Here is a 14959-nt window from a genome sequence, read left to right on the forward strand (position 1 = left end):
GGAGAGTATAAAACGACACTTACTAGATGTAGTTAGTTATCTTGTACTCCCAAAGGAGGTGAATGAGATACTGATGACGAAGTTATATGTTGTCATTTGACAACAGTACCTTCCTGCACACCGGTCTTCATGATGTCATATCATGTCGACAGGGGATTTATACCATAATGCCAACCTCTCAGCATGTAATATGTTTAATTTTCAGGTTATATGAAATGCATTTATTTAATATTTCATATTAATATAAAATTTGAATATAAACTTCAAATTACTTAGAAATAATTATCTCACTTTCATATTTTACAATAAATAATTCATTAAGTCGAAGGTTCTGAGGTTCGAATTCTAGTTAGTTACTTTTATACGGATTTGAATACTGTAAAATGGATACCTGTTTACTTTGGTGGTTGTGGTGCAATTAACCACACGTCTCAGGAATGGTCCGCCTGAGTCTGCACAAGACTATACCTCATTTACATGTCATATATATCATTCTCATCTCATTTGGTCACGAGGGGATCGGTTAATTTAAGAGATTGCAACGCACACATTAGGAGTAACAATAAGATGTTTAGAATATCAATTTTAAATCTTTTTGATGAAGTAAAATGGAAAATAATAAAACATTTCCGGGTACAGGTATTAGAAAATAGATAAGAATCAGCATTTGGATAAAACGCTTAAAATACATTTGTATATTTTTCAAATAATAATAAAAATATATTTTGTGATTTATAAAAATATTTTTGTTATTTATATTTTGTAAATATAAAAAGGTATGAAAATGTAGCTACAGTTGTGTTTTCACTTTATTTGTTTTTCACATCTACAGGAGGAAATGGATATTGATAGCGCTGCCTAGGGTTTTTATGTGCGTAACAACTAATAATAAAATTGTTGAGGGTCATATCAGCCTTTTAATAAATAACTTATACACAGACCTAGATTAAAAAGAAATAAAACGTATTTCCTATACAGGAATTTATAAACTTCCCGTATGCAAATCTGTTTTCTTGCGTTATCAAGTACGTTTAAAATTAAAAAAGTTATATTGAGAAAGTGAAATGATATTATTCAACATTAATCTAACGTAGTTTAATTTTATGTTTTCATATATTTTTTTTAGCGATAATATTATAAATCTTTTTTCAATAAAATTTATAAAATTATATTATCAAATGAAACAAGCGGATAAATTGAAGTAAATAGTATAAAGGTTATTCTATAACAAAAGCTATATCTGTGCATGATGGAGGCTGTAACAGGTATCCTGTATACTGAGGAATTATCCAAGAAAATAGTAGAGGGGGATTTACAGCGTCGGCGCTTTAGTTGTTGTGGCCCCGGTGAGTATAGAGTCGCCAGTTTTCGGGGAGCGTGTGTGCGGTGCGCGTGTGCCTGTGACTTTCCATGCTGGAGCTATTATTTTACCCCACCACAACCTAAAAAAAAACACCTTATATTTACCAAATAATATATTTTGAACAGGTAATTAAAAGATAAAATAAATAAATAAATAATATTCCCTTTATAGTATTAAAATAAATATTTATTAATGTTTTATATTTGTTATGTAACTTAAATTAACAAATCAACAAGTTGACGAATAAAAGTTTTATTTCATATAAAAGGAAATACTGAAATAAATACGCAAAATTTGTAATGATGCGAAACAAATTAAGAATAATTAAATATATAAAATTAAAACCGCTTTCATTTTTGTTAAAAAAAAAAAATTATTTGAATTTGTTTAAACTGAAGGAGAAATATTTATATTACGTTTTATTTCATAGTTGGAAATTTAATTAATCTTTCAAAAGGTTTTATCTGTAAAATTATAATATGTACAAACCCATGAGTAATAAGTATAACGCAATTCTAAATTAATTTTGAATATATATATAAAATGAGTTCCAAAATTCTTTAGCAATTATATAACAATAGCTATTTATCATTTTAGTTCTTCAGCTATTTAGGGATAGAGAAATATGAAAGTTATAAAGTAGAGAAACGTAACAAAAAAGTAATGTTTATATTTACCGTTGACCTTAAGAACTAAAAATGTAAGGTAGATTTAAAATATCAGTAAAAATACTGGATTATCTCTTATTAAAAAAAAAACAAAAAAAAACAATATTTGAATATTAAAAACAAAATATTTGGAACAATTTTATTAAAAATTTTATTCGTTTATTGATTTTTCAATGAAATGTCCTGCTATGAAATTTATGAAATGAAATATTAATTAAATGGAAAAAAAATTGAAAACAAAAACCAGCTAATCTAAAATGTGGTGGCAGCGGCGGCATATTTTCACGGATAATTTTCTCTTTCATGGAATTAAATTCTGTAATTTAGAATAAAAACCAGTTCTTTCATAAGATGTGTGTTTAAATAAATATATTAATGAACTATCAAAATGGAATTGATCAAATTACCATATTTTTATAAAGAAAATTATTCTATTGATCAAATATAATTTTTCATAAAGATAGTTATATGTTTAACTAAGATAGAGTCGAAACTTAATTTCAAAATCTTATTTTTAAAATATAAAAAAAAGAAGAAATTAAAGTGAGTTTATTTCTTACAAAAAAAAAACAATCGAGATACAAAATGAATATTATTTTATTATATCTCTCCACTTCCCCGCACACACATATACAAGTGCGTTCACACACACACACACACACACACACACACACACACACACACACACACACACACACACACCCTTCAACACAAACAAAATACGTCTATGATTATATAGATGTGAATAATAAGTGTATAAGGATTTTTAATTTTCCTCATAAGATGAAAAAATCCATCAAAATATATTCATAACTTAGTAAAAAGATGTTTTTTATTTATTTATTTTTAAAATTATACCAATGATTTTATTATTATAAAAATTTAACAAAAGCAAATTAAAATTTAATACCTCTTACATTTCTACAACCTAATATTATTATTTTTTTTAAAGATATTTTATCTTATTTTTTTTTTTTTAAATAACCTTTACCTCAAAGTAATGTACATGTTTGTATAATAAAGAATTATTTTATTAATGGATTTACCTATAAAACTAAAAATTGAATACCTGAATTTTTAAAAATAAAATATCAAGATTAAGAAAAACTAAAAATGCCCATTTAAAAAAAAAAATTGTTCGGATGACCCTGAATCTCCTTGGCTACTTTACTGACAATCCGTATTTTTGAGAACTTACGTATATATATCGACTTGGACAGTGATCATCTAATCTACTAGTTAAATATTTTTTTGAAACTATTTTTGAAGTAAAAACTGGATATTGCATAATATGAAATAGAATCAATATTTCTGAAATGGAAACCCCTTATAATTTGAATCGGTTTAAATTGAAAAATATTTTTTTCAATAATTACAAAATAAATTTCTTGTAGGCACTAAAAAAATCTTTAGTATTCCAAATAAAAAGAAATTTATTAAATTTATACGTTCTTTGTTTTGTTAAATTCAGCTTAATTTGAAATCTTTACTGTTACAATAAAAACGTCTTGCTTACCGTGGAAAACTATTTAATTTTTAATTATCTTATTTGTTTTAGGTTGTTTTAAATAATAAACATTATAAACGGTTTTATTGCAGTATCGAAATTTGAAAATAAATTTTGGATGACTATTCAAGATAATAATCCAAATATTAATAGAAAAGTATCGTTTTATATTATCAATACTTTTTTGACGCGAGTGGTAGGGTCTCTGCCTTTCATCCGGAGATCCCGGGTTCGAATCCTAGCCAGGCATGGCATTTCCACAAGCTTCATGTCATTCATCTTATCCTCTGAAGTTATACCTAACGGTGGTCCCGAAGGTTAAAAAAATGTTAAATGCCTTTTTCGTTTCCTTTTAGGTAAATTTCATAAGAAAGCTACCTACTGTAATGGATACCATGATTCGACTTCCGGAAAATTTCGACATATCTTCGCGTTTCACATCCCCCAGACCCCAAAACCTCCTTCTGCTCAAAATTTTATATATATATATATATATGTATATATAAAACTAAATACGCTAGAAAATTATCCAAATTAATAGAAAATTTTCTAATGCAATTCATTAGGTCAACAACCAAACAAAAACAAAGCAGAAAATCTCGACATGAAACATACACATGTATCGACATGTTATAATTTCGACATGAAATGATAAAATTTTTAGTAGTGAGGGTTTTGGTTTTTATTAGATTAGGTAGTGGGGGGTTTGTAAGTGTTTGCTGGTGTTGTGTTTTGTCTGTTGTGGTTTGTGTTGTTAAAGTCCTACATCTTGGACGAAACGTCGAGGTTTTCTGCTTTTGTTTTTGTTATTTTGTTTGTTTGGTTGTTGACCAAATGAATTGCATTAGAAAATTTTCTATTAATTTGAATAATTTTCTAACTTGTTTAATTTTTTTTATATTTGTCTAACCAAAGGATATAGTTTAGTTATTATTTTATATATATATATATTTCACTTTATTGTGCACATAACTGCCGCAATTTTGCGCCAATTACTATCAACTTGTTCCTTAAAAATAACTCATTCCAAAATCTCGGTCGAGGTCGTTAACAGTCAAAATCGGACCATGGGGGATGGAAATGGGGGGCTTTTTCGAAAAAAAAACAAAATATTCCTATAACTTTCTTATTAAGTAAAATATGGAATTCTTTTAAAGTTCCTACTATTCTTTAGATAAGGGCCTAAAACTTATCTAAGTAACAAAAAAAAAAAAAAAAAATTATATAATCTAAGAGTAGTTTTTTGATATCACCAACCATTGGCCCAGGGGGTGGAAAAATGGGGTATCTAAGACAAAAAAATCATAACCCCCTTAATAGGCACAGTATCGAATCGGTTTAAAGTGGTCGTTAATCCTCTAAACATTACATAAAACTTTTATCTGAAATAACTTTTGATATGACCAACCCTTAGGACAAGGGATGATCAAAATATTGCTGAATTCTAAGAAGTTGGGGCTTGTCGTATGCTAAACATGTGAAACTTTTTTCCCATGCAAACATTGTCGTATTGAGTAAATTTGAAGTTTTTCTTAACTTTAAGGTGGAGATTTTTTTTATCCCCTACTTGGGGATAAAAAACCTACCTCCGTCTTCTGGATGTTTTAATGTATATCTTAACAATTATTTTATAATATAAAACTTAAAACTAAAAATGTTGAATAAAATGTGAGAAAATATATTAAAAAAGTAATTTTAATTAAATCTATACGTAAAAAAATATATAAACATAAAAATTATTACATAAAGGATTAAAAAAAATAAATAAGAAAAATATTTATTTTTATTTTTGAAATGAAGTAGTCAGTCTGTCAGGTACTTCTTTTATATAAAGATCGAATTCGAACGCTGCCGTTCTTAAAATCCAAGCACGCACATTGTCACAGCTTTCTTGATTGGAACTGATTGTTAATAGAGCTTCTGTACAAAGAGTGACGATGAAATTTAAAGGGGAGAGTTAAAGAAAAAGAGAGAAAGATAAATAGATAGAAATTGTTACTTCAAGAAGATTACTCGGTTCAAATTCTACGAAGTGGCAATATAATAATAAAGTACATTATTTATGAATGAAAATGAATTTTTTTCTCCTTTCAAAATAAAATAATATAAAATAAATTTCTTTAAAATTATTACATTTTCATTTTAAATCATTAATTAACGTTGAATCAGTTCGTACGATATTTTAGTACGCTTTGTATATTCTATGGTAATTTCTGTAAGTAAATTTTTTAGAAAATTCCTGAATATTATTTTGCAAATAGATAAAACTTTTTTGTGTTTAGTCGTTCGTTTTAACAAATAAAGTATAAAAAAATAAAAGCACTACTGCCACGACTTTTAACTAAAAGACAAAAAATGGAGATAGAATAACGCGGAATAATGAGAAACAAGTAATTAAAAATATAAAGTAAACGAGAGGTACATCGTTATTTAATGTATCATCACTTATTTAATAAAATAACGACTTTATTCTAATGAAATTATGTACTTCACGGGTAAATATACTGTATACACAAAATAAGTTTGCGTGTCATTTGTTGTTTGCACGCGACAAAGTTTTTAGTTTATACAAAATAATTAAATATATACTCAAAAGTTTAATAGAAATTAAACCTATTACAAAACAGTATTCTTTATTGTGTAATACATAAAGAATAGGATAAAAATTTCAGTACTCTTTTTCGTTTTTCGGAGTTGGTAAAATTTCACTTTTATCTTTTTCTTTCAATCGATCATTTATGAAAAGGTTTCTTTAATGTTATTTATTGAGAAATGGCTTAACAAAATAATTTGTTTAATGCATTCTCAAAAAAAAAAAAACTATCACACAGGATAACTAATTGTCATAATTGTAATGAGATTATACTTTTGAAAATCTTAGAATATTTTTAAAGAATCTAATCAGAATATTTGTTATAAAGGGACTAACGAATATTTGTCAAGACTTAAATATTTTATCTGGTAAAGTATATCTTAGAAAAAAGTATTTAAAAATATAGAAACACTGTCCAGTTGTTCAATAAAAAGTATGTAATTTAATGCCGTCAAAATTATACATATATATATATATATTTATTTTTTTTTTTGTTATGAAATAGCGGGAATCAACAGATATGATCAGTAACTTCGGGGGAAATTGGTAGTGAAAGTAAAGATCGAAAGTAAAGAGCGAAAGTCTGACCGGGATACGAACCCGGGACCTCCCCACGAAATGCCGAGACGCTATATACTCAGCCATAATAGAGTAACCTATATAATTTTATTATGTAAAAAAAAAACCAAATAGTATTTTATGTAATTTTATTTTGTAAAAATATCTGATGTGGACACCACATGACTTCCTTGTACGCCTGTTAAATAAAATATACACACTTTTGCTGCACTTAAACTTATTTCATTTGAAAGTGAGATACGATCCTCCAATTCTTTAATAAAGTGGACAGTTAAGTGAAATAAGTGCTAAAATATTAGTTTTTACTAACGTCAAATATTTATACAATTAATTCAACAATCTTACATGAAATATTGTTAGAGTAAAAGTCTCTTTATTAATCTTTAAATAAATGTAAGTCTTATATGTATTTAATGCTATGTTTTTAAAGTTATTATGATGTAACCATCAACTAAATGAAAACAAAAACGAAATAGGAAAATGTTACTAAATTTTATAGCGATATTTATTATCAAGTAAATTGAAACAAATGTATGAATAAAAAAAAAATAATACGATTCTAAATTATAATTTTCAATTAATATTAAATTAACAGTTGTTTCATCAAATCTGATGTGGACACCATTTGACTTCGTTGTACGCCTACTAAATTACATATAGACATTTTTAAAAGTACATAAAATTTTATTTCAATAATAACGTCTGATTTTTCATATTTTTTTATTGTTATTATTGAATTATTATTTATTGTAAAACTTTTTTTTTATAATCAGAGGTTAATTGTATTTAAATTTAAAAAAAAATTTAAAAAAAGGAAATAAGTCGCATTCGAGCCGATTAAAATATTTCATTAATTAAAATTTTATTTGGCTATAACTCTGGAACCAATGAAAATAAGTAACACTTATGATATATCGTTGAAAAGCTCTCAATGAACACTGATTACTGCAGTTAAGAAAAATTCCAAAGTATAAATATTTTTGGATTTTGGGCTTTTTTTGATATTTTTGGTCCAGTCGATTACAATCAAAAGGGGAGGTGCACAACTAGATCCCAACCCCATAGGGGAAGCACCCGCCTTGTGACGATTCCGGTCGCTACATTCATCCTCGTTCCTATTCCTAGCCCTGATGGGCTTTAACGGGAAGATGTTAGAACAGTCCTAAATACAAAATTTCAACATTCTACGATTTATCGTTTTTGCGTTATTCGAGATATATACGTACAGACGTCACGCCTAAACTAGTCAAAATTGATTCAGGGATGGTCAAAATGAATATTTCCGCTGAAATCAGAAAACGAAATTTTTCGCGATATCAATACTTCCTTTACTTTGTACAAGGAAGTAAAACCGGTATTTTATCTTAAAATACTTTTTTCATTGATTATAAATGCAAAAGAGTAAATGTTATAAAAAATAATAAATGCAAAATTTAATATTCTCTCAATTCATGAATATTTAAATTTCGAATTTAGCTATTTTACTCTAATATTAAGAAAAGGGATAAGTAGGTTGTTTGATTAAATAAATTATTAAAAATAAAAATATACACGTAACACGAGAAATTCAACATTTATTTTAAAATTATTTTATTGAACAGTTAAATTTTTAAAATAACATAACGTTGTTTGTAATTTACTTGCTGACGATAAAAAGATGAATTGCATGTTCCGTGCAACTTGCAGCGTTTCGATATTCATCTTTACACTTTTTTCTATTTCTTATTTTAAGCAAGTTATAGAGAATAAACAGAAGTGTAGGAAGAGTCAATAGAACTTAAAACTAACATGCAACCGTGCAATCCTACCAACATTATTATCCAAATACTTGTACAATATTACAAGTGAAAAATAAACCAAATTGTCGGAGAAATTGGTTATATCAATTGAAGAGAATGCATAGTCAATAGTCAAAATTTAAAAATATTTTTTCAGTTTTATAAATTTTACATTTATTTTTTTAAACATTAATTTAGTCTCTTTCGAAATTTATTTTGCAGTACGGTTTTACATTTATTCCTTGTGTTCTTAAAAATTTGTAATTTCTTTTAAAGTTTAAATATTTTAAAGCATTATAGCTTTATGTATCTATATACTATTTCTTTAATTTTTAGCATAAACCTAACTATATAAACCTGATTTTATGTTATTAAAACCTCTTTTTAAATTAGAATAACTTTAATGAAATACATCTCAAAACAGTTCCATGTATAAATGATATCATGATTAATATTGCATTTTATTATGTTTAGCTTAGATTAAAAATTGCATAATTTAAAATACAACTACAAATCGATACTGTGTTATATTAGGTTAACAACATTTTTTTCTGTGTTAGATATACAAGTATTTAAATGAAATTTACATTTATTATACGTTGTAATTTTTTAAACCAATTTAAAAAAAAAAGGATTATCAATGAAATATATTTTTTGTGGTTCAAACATTACTTCTTATTAAATTCATATATTTGTTTTTAGTTTCTTCATTTGTATGTAAATCGTATACTTGATTGTTTAAAACATTGTCAATCTAAGTTTTCTGAAAGAAATTTTAATACGGAATCAAAAAAGAAAAAATTGAATCGTTATTAAAATTTCTTCCCGAAAACCTAGATTGACAATATTTGAAAAACACAAAGTATTCGATCTATATACACGATTTAAAGATTTAAAAAAAAATTCTTATTTTTTTAACATCATCATTATTGATAGTAATCAATAGGTATTGGATTTTTTTAGGGTAATGTTACTTAGGCCTCAACAAATTGTGATACTTAAATTATAGTTTCATTAAAAAACCCAAAGATTAGGTACGACAATCTGTAATAATGTATCTTAAATGTGAAAACTTGATGTGGACACCTCATGACTTTCCTGTACGCCTATTAAATTACATATATTTCTTATAACATATTTTTTGTTGTTATTATTGAATTATTATTCATTTTAAAACGTTTTTTACAATCAGAGGTTAATAATTATTAATAAAACAGTATATTTAAATTAAAAAAAAAGGAAATGAAGTCAGATTGGAACGATGCCTTCCCTTTGCAAGATCCAAATATTTGATTAATTAAAATTTTATTGGGCTATAACTCTGGAGCCAATGAAAAAGTAACACTTATTATATATCGTTGAAAAGCTCTCAATGAGAGGTTATTACTTACTGCAGTTAGAAAAAAATTCCAAAATTCAAAAAATTTGAATTTTGGGTTTTTTTCAACACTTTTGGTCCAGTTGATTGCAAACAAAAGGGGAGGTGTGTAACTAGATGTTACAACAGTTCTAAATTAAAAATTTCATCATTCTACGGCTAATCGTTTTTGAGTTATGCGAGGTACATACGATGTATGTAGGTACGTACGTACGTACCTATGTACATATATACGTAGATATATACGTACATACATCACACCGAAACTAGTCAAAATGTATTCAGGGATGGTCAAAATGGATATTTCCGTTGAAAACTGAAAACCGAAATTTTTCGCGATTACAAGAATTCCTTGTACGAAGTAAAAATCAGATAAACTACTTGAAAAATTTTTTAAATTTATATAAATGCATAAATTAATAAAATTTTTGGTAAAAACTTACAGATTTTACTGCATTTTAGAGAACATTGTGTCATATTCTATATTAGTTTATTTTAAATCTATGACCTTCTCAATTTAAATACATCTTGCTCAGTGGTTATATGTAACGAATTGTTTCGGGATAGAGAACCTATTATGAAATGTTAACGGGTTTTTTTTTTTACAAACGTTTATAAAGAGGACACGTGGTATTATGAACGTTCCCGAAACATTTCGTTAGGTACAAAGAATAATGTAGGAAATTATATTTAAATAAAAATAAGAAAATGGCGGATGCGGAATAGGCTCAAACTTCAGCTTGCGGGGAGCCATAAGACAGTTTGCGTGGTACCCATCGTGCACAGATTTTACGGTAACTCAATTGCTCGAAAATATGGCCTATTCGTTGTTTATATATGCCTAACTGAACAGCGATGCGTTGCTGGGTGATTCGCCGGTCACTTTGAAGCAATTGCCCACTTCCTTTCAATGTTTCTCGTCAGTCACAGAAACTGGTCGTCCGCTGCGAGATGCGTCCTCAATTTTCGCTTTACTAGCTTCACATTACCGAAATTTCAACGCCCACTTTTTCACAGTACTTCTGTGAACAGTTTCACTATCGTAAACAGCTTTTAAACGATGAAAAATATTGGTAGGATTCACATTTTCTGCTATTAAAAATTCGATCACTGTGCGCTGTTTTAACCGTGTTGACATATTGGCCGTACTCGACTCCATTTTACCTGCTACTGAAAACACACCGGTAAACGGATTTCAACGCATTATCGCAGGTTTGTAGAGGGAGATTTTAGCCATTATGTGCTGCCACGCCCAGCTCGATAGTACCTTTTCTCTCCGTGTAGCACGCTAATGTGCAAAATTTATCAGCCGAGCCTCGTATTTATGAAGAACCCTAAAACTTAGAGGTCAAGGGGAAAATATTGCTAAAATATTACTGCTAAAACTCCTTAAAAAATAAAAATTCCAATTAAAATAATCTTTTTTTGGGTTTCATATTTATTTATTTTTTTTATATTAAAAATAAACATTTTAAAATCTTTTATTTATTTTTATATTTACAAATGATACTTTATGTAATAAGCTGTTTACTGAACAATATTACTTTCAGAAAGAGCAATTATAATTAGTAACATATGTATCTCAGGTGTTTTAAATACTTCATAACTATAAGAAGGATTGGGAGAGAATTTTTTCAAATGAAATACTTATTTTGACTCCACCTATATACCTTGCTAAAATATCGAAACATTTTACCGTGTTTTTTTTTAAGTTAATGGATAAAGATGGATGTCATCAATAAATTAGGTAAAATCACAAATAAAAAGATCGTAAAATAATGTTAATATTTGTTTTCAAGTATCTTTCCAAAATTTTCAGATGACATTGTTCGAAATAAATTTATACCTTAACTTTTGTGAGAAACAATTAGTCATACTCGTCAGAATAATATTTTCTTTTTAATATGAATTTTGATTCAGTAAGATTAATTAGGATTGATATAAATTAATATTGGTAATTTATAAACAATCTTTTGTTAATCTAAGTCGCTAGTGACTCTAATCAATGATGCAACTATAATAAATAAGAGAAAAAAAATATTAATAATCAGATTACGAAATGAAATTTTTTACAATTTTATTAATTTATTCAATTCGATTTTTATACTGAAAGGGAAAAGAGTAAAATTAAGTAACAGTTTTAATAAAAATTATACTCACTGTAAAAAATTTAAAAACTAATTTTTAAGATAGTAAGAAGAACTAACGAGAGAACCGATTAGATTTGTTAATTTATAATTTGATTAATAGAGCAGAACGCTTTTTTTTTAAATTTAATAAATTCATTATTTGTTTCGTTCTCTTAAAAAATTATAGCAGCTGTGTTTGTTGCAAGAAGAGACAGACTTATAGGCCACATACTAAGGCATCCTGGAATAGTCGCTTTAATATTGGAAGGACAGGTAGAAGGGAAAAATTGTGTAGGCAGGCCACGCTTGGAGTATGTAAAACAAATTGTTAGGGATGTAGGATGTAGAGGGTATACTGAAATGAAACGACTAGCACTAGATAGGGAATCTTGGAGAGCTGCATCAAACCAGTCAAATGACTGAAGACAAAAAAAAAAAAAAAAAAAAAGTGTTTGTTGCAGATTTAATTAAATAAGGTATACCAAAAATTCTTGGCCACAGTTATTATTTATCAAAACATGCATTCTAAAATATTTTTCATTTATTCTATTTATAGTTTTAAAAATAAATAAAAAATAAAATAATTTTAAAAATTAAGTTTGATGTGCGAAAAGAAGGTTTTAAGATATTTTAGTTTAATTCGTTAACTCTATAGTGTAGATAATGAAAGAAGATTCCTGAGTTTGAACTATTATAATTTTCGAAGATCTATGAAAAAATATATTATATACCACATTAAAGCCGATTCAATTTTATATTGTACTATTATGATTTCGTTTAAATAGTAAGAAACTGGTCTTTTATATTTAAAGCATAACGTGGGAAAACATTTAAACGCTCTTTTCTGCATGTAGTGTTTTGCGGCTAAACACTTCGTTTACAAAACCAGTCTGTAAAATATTTATTCAATATATGAAATTTATTCTTAAAAAATTATAATTTAATGATTATTTTAATATTTATAAAAAGCTGGAAACAAAGTTGTAATACTTTCCTGACACTGGTTACGAGTATTTCTTCTTATCGAGGGTTATTTTTTTTAAGATCCGATCGGTCACGAAATTAAAACCACAGTGAAAATAAAAAAAAATTTATTTGTTTCAAGCACTTACATATTTACGCTATTTCTCTACGTAGTCGCCACTCCGATTTAGACATTTTTTGTAGCGTGGTACCAACTTTCCAATACCCTCGTCATAAAACGGAGCCGCCTGTGTTTCTACTGTTTCCGCATCCACTGTTTGGATTGTTCTTTTGTTTCTTCAGTTTCGAAATGTCTCATCCCCTCCCATGTCTCGTCCCCTATGACAATTCTGTTCAAAAAATCTTCTCCTTCATTGTGGTAGCGCTGGAGAAACGTTAGGGAGGTGTCCATTCTCATTGTTTTGTGACGGTCGGACAGCATCTTGGGAATCCATCTCGCACACAGTTTGCGGTACTGAAGTCTCTCACTCGCAATGGTGTAGAGAGCTGACCTTGAAATTTCAGGAAACGAATCACTTAATACAGAAATTGTGAACCGAGATTTTCTCGAGTCGCTTCATCCACTCGCTCAACGAGATCATCGGTTGACACTCGCTTCCTTCCCTGACCGCCTGCATCATGAACATCTGTACGTCCTGCTTTAAAGTTCCTGCACCATTGTCGCAGTTTGCTGTCACTCATTGAATTTTCACCGTACACATTACTTATTCGTCGATGAATTTCAGCCGCATTACACCCCTCAGCCTGAAGAAATCGAATTACCGCACGCACTTCACACTAGGCGGGAGATGCTATTGTTGTAGACATGTTTTCGTGCTAGCTGCGTGGTCAGAACTAAACGAAGTGACGCGGCGTGATTGAAGGTCATATTAGAGACGCTGCGCAACACATATGCGCAAAGGTTCATCCGATTTTTGCGCGGGTTTTATTTCGCGACCGATCGAACCTTGGAAAAAAATAACCCTTGTATAATGAAAAAATACATGGAATAAAGAAACAAAAAAAATTTTAATTTCAAACAAGTTGCAAGTTTCAGTTTCAGTTACAGCCAATCGCCTACAAATGACAATCGTATTACTTTTGTACAATCGCATTCAGTAACAGTTCATAATTCAATTATAATAAACATTTAATAATGTATAAATAATTCATTTAATATTAAACATTCAATTTATACGTACAAATGGTATTTTCAAATATAATAAAGAATTGATAATAATATCAACTTATGACTTCAATCATTTAAGAATTAGCGCCAAACCTCATCTGTTCGTATATCACACCCCCAGCCACAATATTGCTCTCAAAGTATTTATTTTGGGGTCACTACTACTATGTTTACAATAGATAACAAAAATTTCGGTTAAAAAATATACAATAAAAAATAGATAGCTTTTCGATTATCGGGGAAGGGGGAGAATTTGAGGGCAAAGTTTTGTTAAAGTGGTAAGATAGACATGTACGCATGTTTAGTACTTGCAACATTAAGTGGGGTTATGTTATGTACTCGGAATGTTATGTTATGTTATGTACTCGGAATCAACCCCTGATTTCGAATCCGAGTCATGAGAAGACGAAGCTCGCTTCCAATAGAAGATAAAGCCTCTCCAGAGGCTGGGCCCTCGAGGGGAACTGCCGGAAAGAGGGATGGTGTTTCTGAAGTCTCAGAAGACATGGAAATTGCAGGATTAAATCAAGGAAAAGCAAAGTGGAAGACAGTAGAGGGGAGAACCGCCAAGCGGCCGAGAGCAGGCTCATCAGAAGAAGAGGAGGCCCCCCCTAATTTGAAGGAGGTTACGTACAGGTTGGGTAATGCACTATTACAGCTTAGGCAACTAACTGGCAAAGCCAGTGTAACGGCAATCAAGGCTCATGAGAGGGAGCTGACAGAAATTTATAAAGATTTACAACGAATAAATGATTAGACTCCAGACACAGTCGACCAAAGTACGCAAACCGAAAGTCATGGCAGGAACGAGA

At 28.6% G+C, this 14959-nt stretch overlaps 1 protein-coding gene across 1 annotated transcript in view; it reads left to right on the top strand.

Annotated features, from left to right (window-relative positions):
- The first annotated feature begins 1400 nt into the window (after positions 1 to 1400).
- The window catches only part of LOC142328123 (cell adhesion molecule 1-like), a 615871-nt gene continuing 602312 nt past the window's right edge, over positions 1401 to 14959 (top strand). Inside the window, exon 1 of the mRNA XM_075371644.1 lies at positions 1401 to 1488. The gene's annotated coding sequence lies outside the window, so the exon portion shown is untranslated. The remainder of the gene's footprint in view (positions 1489 to 14959) is intronic.

This window comes from Lycorma delicatula, chromosome 7 (assembly GCF_047948215.1).
Source record: "Lycorma delicatula isolate Av1 chromosome 7, ASM4794821v1, whole genome shotgun sequence".
NCBI lineage: Eukaryota > Metazoa > Arthropoda > Insecta > Hemiptera > Fulgoridae > Lycorma > Lycorma delicatula.